This window comes from Vicugna pacos, chromosome 1 (genome assembly GCF_048564905.1).
Source record: "Vicugna pacos chromosome 1, VicPac4, whole genome shotgun sequence".
NCBI classification, from domain to species: domain Eukaryota; kingdom Metazoa; phylum Chordata; class Mammalia; order Artiodactyla; family Camelidae; genus Vicugna; species Vicugna pacos.
This window is the reverse complement of record NC_132987.1, coordinates 86569852-86585406: the sequence shown is the minus strand read 5'-3', so window position 1 is coordinate 86585406 and position 15555 is coordinate 86569852.

Genomic DNA, 15555 nt, shown 5'->3' with positions numbered 1-15555 from the left:
CTGTATCTATGAGTTTGGTTTTTTAGATTCTGCATACTGAGTGCATACAGTATTCGCCTTTCTCTGTCTGATTTTATTTCACTTTGCATAAGTGCCCTCAGGGTCCATCCACATTGCTGCAAATGGAAAAATTTCCTTCTTCTTATGGCTAAATCATATTTCATTGTATATATGCATACCACATCTTCTTTATCTACTCACCCATCAATGGAGACTTTGGTTGTTTCCGTGTGTTGGCTATTGTGAATAATGTTCACTGAACACAGGGATGCAGATCACTTTTCAATATTGTGATTTCATTTTCTTCAGAAATAAAACTGCTGGATCATATGGTAGTTCTATTTTAATGTTTTGGAGGAAGCTACATACTGCATTTCATAGTAGATGAACCAATTTACATACCAACCAGAAGTGCATAAGCATTCCCTTTTCCTCTTATTCTTGCCAACTCTTGGCATTTCTTGTCTTTTTGATGATAGCCATTCTAACAGGTGTAAGATTGTATCTCACTGTGGTTTTGATTTGCATTTTCTTGATTAGTGGTGCTTAGTAACATTTCACGTGACCATTGGCCCTCTGTTTGTCTTTTAAAAAATCTCTATTCAGGTCCTCTACCCATTTTTCAATCTGATTGTTTGCTTTTTTGCTATTGAGTTATATGAGTTCTTTATATATTTTGGATATTAATCCTTTATTAGATATATGATGTATAAATATTTCTCCCCTTCTGTAGGCTGTCTTTTCATTTTGTTGATGGTTTCCTTCATTGCACAGAAGTTTTTTAGTTTGAGGTAATCCCATTTGTTTGCTTTTACTTTTGTTAACCTTTGCACTTGGTGTCAAATCTAATAAAACTATTGCAAAGACCAATGTCAAGGAGCTTACCTCTTATGCTTTCTTCCAGAAGTTTTATGGTTACAGGTCTATGTTCAAGTCTTTACCCCATTTTGGGTAATTTGTATGTACAGTATAAGATAGTAGTCTAGTTTCATTCTCTGGTATGTAGCTGTCCAGTTTTCCCAACACCATTTAGTGAAGAGACTGTCCTTTCCCCATCATATATTCTTTCTTCTTTGTCATAATTTAGTTGATATATGTGACTGGGTTTCTTTCTGGGCTTTCTATTCTGTTCTATTGATCTGTGTGTCTGTTTTTTCATGTGAATATCATACTGTTTTGATTAGTATAGCTTCATAATATAGTTTGAAATCAGGAACTGTGGTGTCTCCAACTTTGTTCTTCTTTCTCAAAATTGGTTTGGCTATTTGAGATATTTTGCAGTTCCACACAAATTTTAGAATTTTTTTCTATTTCTGTGAAAAATGCCATTGGAATTTTGATAGAAATTGTATTGAATCTGTAGATTTATTTTGGTAGTAAGAACATTTTAACAATATTAATTTTTCCTATCCATGAGCATGGAAACATCATCTTTTAAATTTTCCCACTCAGTTGACACAACTTGCTATAATACAAAATTTACAAGTGGAAAGCTAAGGTAGTACATGAAATGGATCTTTTCAGAATCCTGAATCAGGTTTTGGTGCAAGCATAAAATTAGTTGAGATTTTAAAAAGGCCAAATGCTACAAACAGACAGACAAAAACACCAGGTCTATTTCATTGTCTGCACTTGAAATTAACATCATGGACATCACATAAAGATGAAACATTAACTCTATTTGCAGCCATTTGAGTTTAGACAATATTACAATATTTATTCCACAGCACAGAAAGTAACGATAACCTCCAAATTGTAATGGTTTGGGCAATTGATGGCAAAGCCCTTGAGTATTTGAAAAACTTACTTCTGGATCACAGAAATGAACAATATTGCCTTGAAAATAGACCTAAGTGACTTTTAACAAAATAAGCAAAAACAGTATAGTTTTAAAATTTTCTTCCTCTATATGGTGAATGAGAAAACTACCAGCTATAATGCTAGTTTTTTTGTACTAGATTTTAAAGTTTAAACAATATGAATATCTTTTTTAATTTACCCCTAAGGTTTCCAAGATAATCTCTTGAACTCCTGTCTCTTTTTATTGATTCCCTTATAGATGAAATGTATTAGTATTGTGTCCCCTTAGGAGCTTTTCATTATTTCAATACTTTTTGAATAAAATTGTTTTCAATAATTAGCCTATATTGACAACAATAATAGTATAATTAGATTAACATGGTGACAGAGTTTTGAAGCCAGAAGTACTGGTTATGAATCACTCATTCAAATGAATTGTGCAGTTATTCAAAACAAATGACTGAAATAGTATTTGATATTATTTTTTAACCTCTTAAACCTGTCATTCAGAATGTGTTGGTTATGTTTCAACACATGGTTCAAAATGACCATTTGAGTTATATATGTGTATGATATTTCTTTTGTTTCTCCACATGCATATCGAAATTGTTATAATTCAGTAACACATAATCTGGTTTTCAGGGTGTTTTAGTAGATGTCCACAATGTACATGAATATTATAGGGCATCAAAATAAGTTTTATAATATAGATAAACATCAGTTTACTTGGGGCCTGGATATATGTGCTTCATTTTAGAAATCAGAGCCACTGATTGTTGTTCAGTCCCCATAAAGGAAACATTTGGTAATTCGGTCATGGAATAATCACATAAGAGTCAGCAATACCCATCTACATACAAAAGGCTCTCCAATGCTGTAAAACATACCTGTAGTCAGTGGATAGAGGGTGATTTCTTATTTTCCTTGTCAATGTCTAATCTTGAGAAACTGACTTAAGTTCTTTAGGTCTCAGATTTATTATTTTAAAAATGAAAGAGTATGATTACATTATTCTATGCTCCCCTCTAGGTTTAAAAATTAAACATAAATATAAACATAGAAGTTATGGTATGAATACATATGTATATGTATTCTAGTAATATTGTGAAAAGAGTAAAATTCATTCTCAAAGTGAAAAATATCCAGCTAAATACTATCTACAGATTTAACTCAGGAAAGAGTATTCTAGAGTAACTATCTTACACTAAAATAGATTATTTTAAAAACAGGATGCAAGTTTGTATCATTTTTGGACCACAATATTTGTCAGACAAGATATTAGAAGTGCTGGTCATTGGTCCACTAAAATTTTTTCCCATAGAAGAATTATTTCTTCTGCCTGACTATCTGGCTTCATGATCCATCTGCATAGTTACAACAACGTCCTAAAGAGCTAACGTGAATCACTTCTCCTTATAAATGCTTTGTGGCCATTAATAAGGCCAACCTGCTTTTGTTGGGCCATCCAAGTTCTCCCCTACCTTGCCTAATAACCTACACTGTGAAAAATAAGACAGCAGCATATGATGAAGCAACTAAGCAAATAACAAAGAAATTGGAGTAGTGTTTAAAATCTCTTTAAATGTTTTATTAGTATAATTTTAAAAAAGCTTATTACATGATATTTTAAAAGCAAATTGCAAAACTTGTCCAATTTCTATTCACTTGCAAAAGCCAAATGATAGTTCCTAGTATCAGAGCATACATACAATAGGCAAGTAAGAAGCAATAATTACTAACATTTACTCTTTATAATAATAATGTATATAATAATAATAGAGAGCAAGCAGATGTCTAGAACATGAAGTAACAATAGAAGATAAAGAATATATTTTCAATTAAAAACAAGTAGTACACCTTGTATGTAGATTTGTAAATATTCTCTGTATAATCATAGTTTTTTTCTCAATATAGTATGTGTACAAACTCATACAAAGAGAAAGCTACATATTAAAATGTTTTAATGTAATGAATGAGTTAATTAAAAAATCAAATTTCATTTGAGAAAATATATTCAGTAACCTAATACCATATAGTTTATTTGATTCAAAAGTGTTTTTTTTTAAATGTGCATCGTTGACTCTCAGTCTGTCTATAACACAAATATTCAGCACTTAACTGGTTGATACTAATTAAGACAGGTAAATCCCAATTTGAAATCTCCATATGTATTTAATCTGTAATAAGATTTAATAAACCTGGGAATATTATATTTTCAAAGGCAATGACTGGAATTTGGTGGGTATCGATATTAACATGAACTGTAATAGACTCAACAAATTTACATGAGAGAAAATATACTTCATTTAATAATTATAATATTAGAAAAAAATCGAACAAATCACATTTTAGAGCCATTATCACTTTTGATTGAAAGACGAATGATTTGCTAATTTAAGAAAAAATTAGATGTCTTATTTACAAAAGCTAGTATGAGTTAGTATAGCAAATCAAAATTTTCCTCATGGAATAAAAAGTGTGTCTTTTCCTGGTCTAGCCAATAAGAGCTTGAAAAGAGACTCAGCAATGCCAATGAGTCTTTCCAGTGGGGGTGTTTTCCAGGGGCCTTGTGCCTCCAGTTTTGTTTCACTTTCCTTATTTTCTGTTCTGTAAAATACCCCTTTCAGCTATCTTTGTGAGTGGGGGGTTCCAATGAAAGCCACAGCTGCCAAGAAAATAGTTTTACTTCAGTTGACAGAAAAATGGAGAAAGGTAATAAAATTTTTATAATTTAACATATTTTTCATTTATTTCCTCATTGCAGTTTCCCTTGAGTAAATATATATCAAGTTACCGGAGTGAGGGCAGGGAGAACAATTTTGGTCTTCAGATCTCTTGCCTCTTCTTCTTGAATGATCATACCGTTTGATGCTTTTCATGCTATTACCCAGGTTGGCTTGTCTCTCTGTGCCATCAGTGTCCCTTTTGCAGGTTGAAACTTGAGAGAAAAACATTGTTGAGAAGACATAAGGTCTTAGGTCTTAATTCTCTTTTCTGCTAGACTTTTGACTCTATTAAGGGGAATAAGAAACATGAGATCTTAACTCAGGTTGACTTCTCTTTGGAATTCACTGTAGAATTTCTGACTTAACTGATCTGGGATGGGGCCGACATATCATTAGCTTTTCAGCTCCCCAGAGCAATTGCGTCAAAGCCTACCATTGCTGTAACTAAACAGAATGTGGTGTTACCTTGAACCGGTGATATTTCTCAGTCATCTGGTGAGCACCAGATTATCCCATCTTGTTGCAGTCTTTACAATATCACAGGAAAAGTGACTGAGTGATCACAGCAGTCTAATTGTTGACAGATTCACTGGAAACCAATTAAATGTTGCAGACATCAACTTGATGCCAAGGCTGGCTCTGGCTTTCTTCTTCTTTCTTAATTTTGTCTGTACACAGCAGCATTAGCACCATTTAGGAGTTTGTTAGAAATGCAGAATCTTAGGCACCACTCTGGCCCTGCTAAAACAAAATCTGCATTTTTAAGAAGATCCCCAAGTAATTCATATGCACATTAAAGCTTGAGAGGCACTGCTCTAGAGACTATCTCAACTGTGGTTGGAAAAATTAATTATCTAAACCCACTAGGAGTTCATTGTCAGAGTCCACTGAACAGCATAAATGTATCATGTCAGGCTCCCCAAGTTTACAGTTGTATCTGGACCATATAAATATATCTTTATTCTAAAGGGAGTCATTCTTAGGGTCCACTTTCTCATTTTCATGCCTGATCAGCTTCACCAAGAGAGAATCTACTGGTGATGTTTATGGCTGTTTGTGCCATCAAGTCTTTAAATTGGTCCTCCATGAATTTGATCCTGGCTCTTCCTGACATTCTAAGCCTTACTCCTTTTGCAATGGACTTTTGGGATGTGTCTTCCAGTATGCACATATATGTAAAACATTTTTCACCTTCACACTGAGGTATATTGATGAATTTCAACATAGAAATAACAGTGTAAATCTGCTTTGTCATAAGCTCCTTCTAGGGCAGCATAGCAGTATGATGCACAAATGGAAACTTTCTGTTGTTTAAATTCCATATATTCCCTACAGTTTGATTATTATATGCTGGCTTAGAAGCTAGCATTTCCCTGTCTCTAAAAATATCAATTTCTGTACTGTTTCAGTAATATGCTCTAATTTCTTATTATTTTTTCAAGTTTCTAGCCTCTACAAACAGATCTGAAGTTTATCTGACCATCAATCCTACAGCAACGTTGATGTCCCCCAAAGTAACCCACCTCTGTTGGAGTGAGAGGACATTCATTGTATTCTGTATTCCAAGCATATCTGATCTTAATTTTCATTTTTTCTTCAGAGATTTAATGTTTTAGGAAATTAGATTTCTGTATAGGATTGTTTAAAAATAAGATCCATCTGGTAGTTTTGCAAGGAAGTGGTTAACCTCATACAAGTTTGATTCTTTTCCTAGTTGTTCTAGTTGTAAATGTAGGATTCTCTCAATATTTTTAATTCAAAAGTAAAGAAAATTTAAAAAATTTTACTGCTACACAAAGGGATTATATTTATTGGTCAGTTTTCCTGTAATACGAAAACCCCTAAATCCTCCTGGGTGATATGTATTAAAGTCTCAATTGTACCTTTTGTCAATCTTAAAAGAGATATTATTACTCCCATTTTACAAATAAGAAATAAGTTTCAGGTTTAATTTTCACTGGTACAGAGCATTTCAGTCACCCATGTTTGTCTAGTACTAAAGGAAAGCCCTTTTTTATGTTCCTTTCATTGACTCATTCATGCAACAGATGTTTGAATGATTGCTACATGCCAGTCACAGGATTAGCTAGGAAGGTGGTTCATTTTCTAGAGGATTCCATCTAAAAAATATTTTTCTTTCAGTGCTTTCATTTGTTATACTGTATATTTCTTTTAGATTTAAACCTTTTGAGAGTGAGGAAGAGGTGGCCAAATTTGTTCAGAGTGGAGGAGGTATTTTGGATATTGCTTGAAGAAATTACCTATTACCATTAGAATACTCACAAATATTATTTGTGAATGTAGTAGAAGGCCCTTTACTTTTGAGATAAAATAATTTTTATTAGAATTTTACATTATATGGTGATGTTTTTAAGGCAAAATGCTGACATAAAGACACTTTTCAATTACTCAAATTCCATTCCCACTAAGATATTTTACAGTATAAGTATTATTTAAAATTGACAATATAATCAAATGACACATCATATTCAGAATATGGGCTCACTTAATATTTCACTTGGATTAGTTCAAGTTTAGGATATTAATCATAATAGTTCAGGAATGTTTCAATTGATCTTGATTCACTTTATGAAAATAGGAAAAATATGTTTCCAATATACTCCTTTTTTTAATTGAGCATTGAAGAATAGTCTGGAGGAAAATTGGTTCCAAATCTATCCTAATCACTTTACTACTTAGTAGTAATTCTTTCTATCTTTTGAGGGGAGGAATATTCAACTTTCAGCCATATTTATATGCAAGTATAGAAATACAGTTACTCAAAGTCATTCTCCATCAAATCAATGTAAAATATCAGCAAAATTACATCTAATTCTAGAATGACTTAGCAAATCAAAATACATTTTATATATAATATGCATATGTGCATACATATATATATGCATACTATATACATGCATACATATGCATACATATATGCATAAATACACAAATGCATATGTCAAATTATAACATGAGAAATATGATTTTATTAATAAAAGTAATACTATTCAGAGTATGAAGTGAATTTCTAAGTACATTAGACATGACTTTGAAAACAGAAATGATTATGTCCATTTCTTTGATATTATAAGCATAAAGTATATTTCTCATAAGATTGTAAACATCTCGAAGAAGTTCATATTCTCTCATGTTTGCATAATGTGTAGCTTACAGAAAGTGCTCAAGAAACAAGCACTTTTGTGAATTAATGATCCTTTTTACAGGTGAATGATTACTGAATGATTATCTCTAAGTACAATTCTTGGGCTTCTTCAAATCCAGTACCCACCTCTCCTCCCTTTTTCAATACATGTCAATAGGTTACATGCAGATTATTTCAGCTGTGTATGATATTTTTAAAAAGCAAACAAACAAAAAATAAAACATACCAAAAAATTTTCTTTGGTAATGATTCCGAAAGCATGTTCAGGAACTCTTCATTATCTCCTTCCTCAATTCCTTTTATCAATCATTCCAAATACTTATCAATGTCCTTTAATACATTTTCCCATCCCCTCCTCAACTACAATGGATTAATTTTACCCTCTACTTAAATGGAAAAAAATGAACACTATTAATGAAATATCCGTTAGTTTTGTACTCCATTCATTAGAATATACTCAATCTATAATCATTTCACTTGCCTTCAGTATCAACTGATTAAAACAGGAGACCCTCCTCCTGTCTGTTAATCCCTAGTTTTCATTTGGAGTCCATGCCTTTCAACCTCTTTAGTGATCCTACTTCAATTAGCCATCTATTCTCTTGCTTCTTCAATCTCTGTTGAAAGAGGAGTCTGGATGATTCTACCTTTCAAATTAGTTTGTGGCCTATGACTATAAAGTCAGCATCTTAGTTCTGAAATGTTTTGTTCCACACCTGATATACTGTATTTAAGGTCTCACTGGATCTTTATATCAAATCATCCTAGAACCTTCCCCTACCCTACCCATGTCACTACACTTAGAACAACTGTTCTAAAATGTAGTCAAGAACTCTAAACCTAATATAACTATCTCCCTAGCTTCATAGTTCTTACACATAGCATGCATTCCTGTTTTACAGACCTAGTCCCATAGCTATGATGGGACACACCACTGAATCTTACAAAAATATCTTGGTCTCATTACTCTCTATCCCTGCAACTCTCTTCCACACATCTCTAGTTGACTAACTTCAATCCATCCTTTGAATCCAGCTTCTATTCTTCAAATTTCCATCCATTCTTTAAATTCTGCCTTGACCCTACAATTCGACTTTGATGTCACCTCTCTTGATTCCCACAACACTGTGTCAATATCTCTACCCGAGCATTTATGAACTTTTATCTAACATACTGAACACATTCCTGGCTTCCCCTGCTAGAGTCAGCCCCTAAAGGGCAGGGGGCTTTGTATTACAAATGTCTTGTAGAACTTGTGACTCATTTAAGTACCCTACAACTATCTCTTGAATGACAAATAAATGAAATTTGTGAATGTGACAGTTCAATTACAGTTATTTTCCCCATAGTTAGTGCATAAATCTATAGGAGTCACCCTTTTCCTAAACAGACGATGTGGTGGAGTTGTGGACCAGGATAACACGGTAGATGAGAAAAAAGAGGCAAGAAAACAAGAAAAGCACTCTGAACAAAGTGACTCAGTTCATCTTCTCTTCCACCAGCATTTTTATCTTAACATCTAGTTCCTAAAAAATACATTCTAAGTGCAAGTTTTCTAAAAGATTGTGGGTAGGAATAACTCTTTACAATCTCAGGTTTACTTCTCAATTTTAAGATTTGTTTAGTTAGAATAAATCTATATGTAAATTGGCTTCTGGTAAATTCTAATATGACAAAGTACCCAGAATGTCACATTTGTTTTCTTTTCAGAGGAGGTGCTGAACTTGAATTAACACATTATTTTGATGCGCATTGTTTAAAGCTGTCAAATGAGACCACATTTTGTCTTGCCTCATACCTCCTATCTCTCTTCTATGCTGAAGCCCCAGTGCATCTACCCAGGACAATGAAACTAGAAACACAGTATACATGACTCAGAAAGGAATTTTGTAGCATAAATATTTTTCAACACCAGAATTGTCTTAAGTTAGATTCTGCTGTGCACAGGAATTTCAGCTTTTTAATGATAGAATGTAAAAGAAATAAGAAATGTAATGTTAACATGACTATGTAGCTCTTGTTCTCATCTTGTAATGAAAGTCTTTTTGTTAGCTCAAAATTCTATTTATTCAAATAAATAATAAATCCCATTTCCACATTATTAAAACACATTTGTATTAGTCTAAAATGACCCTTTCAATACTGAGCTCATGTTCTCAAGTAAAATGGTAGCAATTGACAATCAAGCATTAAATAGACATTAGTGTAAAGGGCATAAATGAATGGCTGATAGATGCAAATTCAGATGTAACATAATTATTTGGTCTTATTTAACTAGCCATTATAATGACTTATACTTTTAGTCAAAATGAATACAAAGAAAATAATGTCTGTGGTTTATATTCCTCTTGAGCTTGGAGATGTGACTTGCTTTTCTATTCAAGCATTTTGCAAATTTGAATAGAGCTCTAGATAGTTTCCATTATTTTTCAAATAATTTGAAAATAGCTGTTTCCAAAAACTGGATCTTTTTCTACTAGCAACATTCTTCCAGGGAATTCTAGTGAAAAAACTAATTATTATAGTCTCTAACATTTCCCTAATTCAATATAAAAACACTTTTATTACCCATTACAGCTATATTTAGGTCATGAAATAATGAAAGGGAAGTATTACTTATTGCTCAAATTACAAAACTTTGAGATATAAATATTCTGTCACTTCCTTACTCTTGTAGTCTATGTAGATGTCTTGCACACCTTGTGAATTAAAGGCTGATGTAAGTCTATGTCATGAACGAGCGCTCAGTTTCACAAAATCTGTGTTAATATTAAAGAAACTAAGTTTTATTACATAAAACCCTCAGATCTTAAAAGAATTAAAGTTTACACCTGATGTGTGAAAGCACATAAACATGTTCCGTTTCCTTTTTTCCCCAAGTCTGTGTTTCCTAAATGGCCCCTTATTCTTAATATTCCATAAGGTGTCAATGAAGATTGAGTCTGGAGTGGGACCACCACATACGTGATGCTGTGAGTGGCATCTCCTAGAGTTATGCATTGCACAATCTGTGTAGTCGTATGTGGCAGCTCTGGTCTGAAAACATGATTATATTCTATATTACCATTTATTAGGACCTCTACAATAGGGCAAAGGCTGGACATACATATGTTTTAAAATTTTTATCATATATGCTAAAATTAGGGAAAACATATATGGCCTTAAATATCCTAATTAGCCTTCAGAAAGATTTAAAAGGGAGATGATGATTCAGGGTATTTGTTAAGTGCTATTTTAGACTATGCTTCATTAAGAAGTCCTAGAAAATTGCTCATAATTACCAAAACACAGACTTCAGAGCTTCCCCTTTTTGAATATATATATGTAATTGTGTATGTGTATATATACACATGTATATATATACACACACACAGATATACATATTTGTTTATATTTATATATAATTTCAGTAAGTATGAAATGTTTACAGCTAATGAGTTGTTACAGTATGATAGTAGTGAATAGTTTTGGAAGACAAAATTATACTTTAATAAATAACAAAATTCATATATAGCATTTTTGTGAATATGGACACACTGCAGCATGCTGCCAATAACACTCTCTAAGATTCCATGAGTCAGACTGTTGCCTATTTTCTCTTTTAACTCCCTAGTGAAACATGGCTATAACGAACAGATTCCCGATTCTGACAGTTATGATTAAGCATCACTTTAATCATGTCCCATCATTACATTTCTTAGAAAACAATTATTAAACATAATAAATCATACTTATTTATCATAAGGAAGAGTATCTTAGCGAGACTCACATTTCCAACTAACTTGTGCATAACTTCATTCTTACCATGTAACATTATAGCATAGTATATTATAGTATAGTATCATGTAGTATATTATAGTATGGTATATTACAGTATAGTGCAGTGTAGTGTAGTATAGTATAGTATAGTATAGTATATTACAGTAACTATAGCACCTCCTCTTCCTCTCTTCCTAGAGTATTTCAATATTTTTCTAATTCTTTCTCTGATACTAGTGCCTGGACTTTTTTATTCCAATGATTATTTGAACTTTCAAATACACATATATGTATATATTCCCTTACATAGGTTTATATTTAATTACATTTGTACATTTTTCAATTTAGAGTATAAGACCCTTATAAACCTATATTTATTTATATACATTGTAGTAGTAGTTCTGATTGCAGTAGATGATAGGACATGTAGCATAGGGTTTAAACACTTGGGCTCTGAGATCAACTATAAAGGTTTAAATTCTTGCTCCAGTCCTTAACTATGGCATGACTGTGAACAACCTACTTGACTTCTCTAATGCTTTGGTTTCTTCAAAAGCTAAATGGTATTGACCATCTTAATACTTGGCATAGAAGGTTTTTGTGAAAAGTAAATGAAATCGCAAATGTCTCACCTCAATGCCTGGTGTAAAGTGGTTACTCAGTAAATACGAGTCTTATTATTTATACCTGCTGACTGATTAATGTCTGAGAGTATCTGAAATTAATTCTGAGAATATTTATAAATTAAAAAGCTTAAAATGTAAAAGCCATATCAAACAAGTGGCAATCAGGAAATACTGGAAAGTTGTGTCAGCTCCAACTTAGAACTCCTCCTGCTCTTTACAGCATAAAGAACAGAGGGGAAAGGCATTGCTCATTGTTCTTGGGTGAATGTCTCTGCTTTCATTAAAGGTGGCTAGCACCTTTAGAACTTAGATTTATGGAGTTCATGCCATTTATATGTGAAGGGGATAGGTCTATCTGGCATAAATCAATTCAGTCAGTCACCTTTGCTGATTGACTCATTATAAATATCACCACAAGCCAAAGGTACATGACAGAGAATAAATGAAAAGCACTTATGAAAGCAGGCGTGGAATAAGGAAACTGATTCAAAAAGCTGAAGAGCATTCTATTCCTAAATGTTTATACATGTACCTAAAAATGTGATCAGAAAATATCACATGCAATGCAATGTTTTACATTACAGACTTCCATTAAGGAGTAACGGTCTCTGGTCAATGAATGATGAAAATTCTCCTTTGAGTTTAAATTCCATCTTTCTTGTAATGCAGTCACTTCACAAATATTTAATTCTGAGGTAGAGCAAAGAATATTAAAATTCACAAATGTAAAATCTTTGGCTCTCACCTACTAGTACAAATGTTTAAGCCTCCAATTAAAAGCCAAATAGAAAATCAGTTACACATATGTCATTTTTTAATCAGCTTCCTTGTATATGTAAAGAATACAACATATTTTTAAAAGTCAACTGAGGCAATGAAACAGATTTTGACTCCATCTCTTCTATTAAAAGCTTGCATAAACTAACCAAAGTCACTAGTTTGTTATAAACATTTACTGGGTTTCTAATAAGTGTCAGGTTTTGTGACACATCAGGGATTAAAAAATAAAGGTGCAGTTTCTGTCATGAGGACAGAAATGTCAATGAACAAATAAAATGTATCCCAAATAGAACTATATGGAAACACTCTCATGATATACCAGCAGCACCCTAAGCACTTCTGTGGTTTCACGTCTTCCCCTGTCTATCCATCTTGCTACTACTGTTAAGCATGTTTTAGGATACAGTTCAAGGTCCTTACTTCTCCATAAAACTCTTGATCTTTCCAGGTATACCTAAATGCTCCACTCTTTATGAACTTACTGTTATCTTTATACTCGTCTTTCATGAGGTCTATAACACTATATTGCAATTAATTTCTTACACAGAAATAATTCTTCACAGTACAATAAACCTATACTGCAGTCATATTTATCTGTCTCCTATGACAGGACGTAGCTGAAAGTAAGTACTTAATACATCTTTGCTGAATAAACAAATGAAAGGATGAATGAATGACATCTAACCCAGTAAGATCATGGTAAGGTACAACTATTTTTTGAAGGCAGCAGTTATCTGAGTGTTGAATGTGGTGCTTGGATATATGGTCCTGGAAATCAAGAGTAACGTTTGGGCTTAGCATCAGCACATAGGTTGTTTTCAAAACTCTGAGAATAAGTCTTCCCTGAGAAGGATGAGAAGACCATGAAGTAACTGAAGGGAGGATGTGAATATAGGCATTGAGTAAATTAAAAAAGGTGGAAATTCTAGTTAGCAAAGGAGTTGAGAATATAGGAGTCTGGTGTGGTGATGCCAGAGAGTATAATGGAACAGGAGTTAGAAAATGGCCTCATTGAAGGAAAGGTCTTTGTGTAACAGGGACAATGGAAGTGTTGGCAGATAATTTTTTGTGTAGCAAAGACAATATAGAGACAATCAAAGATAGAGGCATAGAGTCTTCCTTAGGGCATTAGAATGTTAGAGATGGGAAAAGAAGATGATGAGCAGCTGTGAAAAGTCTGTGATAAAAATATGCAAAGAAAGAAGAGTGAGTTTCATTCAGACCTAAATTTGCCAATTTTAATTCACAGAGAGTGCAAGACTAAAGGCATTCAGTTAATGGGAGTATTAAATCAAGTAACATTTTAATGTTAGCTTACCTTGGAGAAGACATTCTGTCTAAGACTGTTGAAGGATATAGTGGTTTGACACACAGCTAGGTCAACATACAACAATTTGAAACAGGGTAGACTAGTGTGGAATTAAGGTCAATTTTAACAAATCAGGAATATCTATAATCTGTTTGAAATGGCCTTATTTTAATCAAGTAGAAATCAGAATCTTAATTCTAGGGCATTACAGATACTCCTGAAGTTGCCCTATGATGAGCCTGAGAGCAAGGATTCACCGTGAGTGCTTTTTGAGAACAGAAACTAATGTAAGCTCATCTTTCTTGACCTTTAATCAGAACAAGACCTATGCTTTCTCCATTGCCCAATGTGACTCTGACATCTAGCAGCTCGGGTAAGATTAGGTCTGGTAGAATTACTTCAAAACAATGTAGTTAAAAGATGAAAGAATATGGGACACCCATAAAAGAGATAAGCTGATAACCTGGAAATGTGAGGGGCATCACAACAGGTGCCTTGCTTGCTTGCTTACTCATTTATTTGCTTGTTTATTATTTGTTTTTGATCTATAGAACTGAATTGTGTAAATCTTTAAAGTTAAGTATTCTACCATCCACTTTTTTTTAATACTTCTTTTACCCTAGTAAGGGGAAAACCAATTAGTGAAAAAAAAAAAAAAAAGGATAAGCAGGAGTTTTAACTGAGCAGAAACAATAAATTTTCAAGTAAATTTATACTTAGAGAAATATTAAAAAGTCTCAGTTTTTAAGACCAATACATTTAACTAAACACACACACATAGAATGATCAAAAATATAATCATATGTATTTGCCATTCAATATCTTTTTTCTCAAACTTTTAGTAGCTTTTGCATGACTATTAGAATCTGTCAGAAACAGAGGGAAGAATAAAATGCTTATGTCAATATTCTTATTTATCAAGATATTTACACAGAGAAGTAACTGAGTAAGCCATACCTAGTGGCTTCCATATAAGGTTGGGAGATTCACGTTTAACTATAACATTTGTCCTTTTGCCCAGAAGAATAGATGATTATAACTCACTCATTCTTTAATTAAGTAGTTGTTTTAAAACAATTCAGCCATTTTTCCCTGAATTGTGCTTAAAATACTGAATAATCATCCAGGATCTTTAAATACTTAAAAACAAAATCCCCTCACAACATTATTTTAATTGAAATTACAAATGAGCTGACTATCAGAGATTTATCATATTTACTTTTAAAAAACTATGGATAGGGATACTAACCAAAGGAGAGAAAGATGAGAGAATCAGACAAATAAAAAAAAAAAAGGAAAAGAGGAGAAAGGGAGAAATAAAATGAGGAAAACAGAATTATGAAATAAAAATTACTTAAATCTTCAATGTTTTTGTATTAATAAAAATAT